The sequence below is a fragment of the Cucumis sativus genome, chromosome 5 (genome assembly GCF_000004075.3).
Source record: "Cucumis sativus cultivar 9930 chromosome 5, Cucumber_9930_V3, whole genome shotgun sequence".
Lineage (NCBI taxonomy): Eukaryota > Viridiplantae > Streptophyta > Magnoliopsida > Cucurbitales > Cucurbitaceae > Cucumis > Cucumis sativus.
Genome location: NC_026659.2, coordinates 18,183,012 through 18,185,475, shown reverse-complemented (window position 1 = coordinate 18,185,475; position 2,464 = coordinate 18,183,012).

Genomic DNA, 2,464 nt, shown 5'->3' with positions numbered 1-2,464 from the left:
TATCATATGTTATATGAATTTTATCTAAATGACCTTTGCAAAGCATTTAAATAATGAACAGTAAATTTGGTAAATAAAAGTATAAAATTACGTCAGCTTTGCTAAATTTATCCTAAAATTTCTTTTGATCTGGGCCCTAAATCTGGGAACCAAGCTAAAACAGGCCAGAATCATTAGAACTGCAACTAAACTAGGTATTGAATCGTCAGTCAAGTTTGTTATATTTTTGAAAAAATCCTTCAATTTTATCTATGATACTATGATATAAGAAAGAAAGAATTAAAAATTAATTGTTGATGTCAAATATTTGTAATTTGGAAATTTGGAGAAGAGAAGACATGGCCTACAAAATAAAGAAAAATGAGAAAGCATGGCCTACACAAAATAAAGAAAAATGGCTTAAATACACAGGTTATTAAGAGAACTATTTATAGGTTGTTAAGAGAACTATTTAACAGAGAGTAACAAGCTATTTACATGGATTTGACCTTAGAGTTTATCTTAGTTCTACTAGTATTTAGAAATGAGATTCCTAAGTTTAGATGAGTTGGGATCAACTTTTATTCTATAATTATTTTAGGGTTAATTTTCATAAATAAAACAAACGAAAAAAATTTAGGGTTAATTTTCATAAATAAAACAAACGAAAAAAATATTTATAGCCTGGGTAACAAAATGAAAAAGTTAAGTCCGTGAAATTAATATTTTTTTTAAAATTTTAGGTTTGTCATTCCTTATCATTGTCTTTCTTCTCTTCTGCCATCTTTTCTTTTCATCTTTTGCGATTTTTTTTCTTTCTATCGTCTTTTTCTCTTTTATAAATTTTATAAATATTTTTCTTTGTCCTTTCTTTTTCACATTCTTTCTTTTGCAATTTTTCTTTTCCTTCCTATCGTCTTTTTCTATTCTTCTGTAATTTTTTTTCAAACGGTTATTTAGTTCAAGATCATGCTATTTTTTTTCAAACTGTTATTTGGATTTTTAAGATCGTGTGTCAAATATAAAAGATTGTGAAAAAAATTATTGGAATATTGAATTGTCAAATATAAATGATCATGTACAAAAAATAGCCAAATTTAAATTATCGTATTTCAAATATAAATAATTGTGTACAAAAAAATCTTGAAAAGAAAATCGTTTAAATTTGGCTACCTAAATTTAAACAATTGTGTAAAAAAAAAATAATTTAAATTTAGCTATCCAAATATAAAGGATCATAAACGATTGTATAGGAAAAAATAGTCAAATCTAAACAATCGTTTTTCAAATATATTACGCGCGGGATGCCAATTAATCGCGAGACAGTTTTGGTATTTTTTATTGTGGGCCTATGAGTTTTTTTCGTTATCAAAATTATTCTATATTGTGTAAATATTTTACCGTTTTATTATATTTTTTAAAAGTCCCCTTACTTTATTTCTTGATTTTTTATTTTATTTTGTTGGGCTAAAATTCACCCCAACATGCATTAACCTTCACTTCTAAGTTGGAGTTTGTGGTCGACTGTGTTTTTAAGGGTTAATCTTTTGAGAAATTAACTTGAGAGTACAATCTTCCTTTCTATCACCTTGCTTCGTGTCATGATAATTATCTCGAACTTTTAGGGGGCGTTGAGTCCATGCCAAACTTTTTTAAGGTCAAACAAAAATTTCAACACACTTCTCCACCTTATGAAAATTTATGCACTAGTTCATTCTAGGCTTAGATCATTGCTCTCTTAATCTTGTCACACCATGTCCTGCTAGCCAGTTCATGCGACCAGGAAGAGGCGGGTCGCCTAGACATCCAACATGTACTTCTCCGCGAGATACAAATTGAACGTCTGGTAAGTGAAACTTCTCAAACCAATCTCTATCTTATAGTTCCAACTTTGAACTAAGGAGATCTTTACAACTCAACGCAGCAAAAAAACACTAAAACAACCAACTTAGCTTAATCGCTTAGCCTTCAATACTTAACTACTTATTAGCTAGTAAGCGATAAGAACTACATGGATACACAACACAACACAACGGAAAGATAGAGAACATAACTTTGATTTTATTACTTAATCTAGTATTTTACAATTTACATTTCTTTTCTTGCAAAGCATAAAAAATAAAAACTTAAGCTTTAAGCTTTATGCTAGCTTCCTTTATCCAATGGGATGCTACTCTTCGCGTCAAGGTGTTTAGAAGTATAATAACTCATTTCTTATCCTTTTCCTCGGTTGCCTAGCAAGCCATCTCACCTTTCTTTACTTGGCCTCAACGCCTGATTAATTGGGGAAGGAAAACTTAAACCCATAAGCCAAATACTTAGTGAGTGAGTATTTTAGAAAATATTTTTGGAATACAAGTCAAGTACAAAATTATTTATTTTCCTTTCTCAAACGCGTCTTCCAACACCTTGTTTCATAAATCACAAAAATTCCACATTAACTTCTCTTATTCCTTTCCACCAAGATCATGAATCCTTTCCCCCG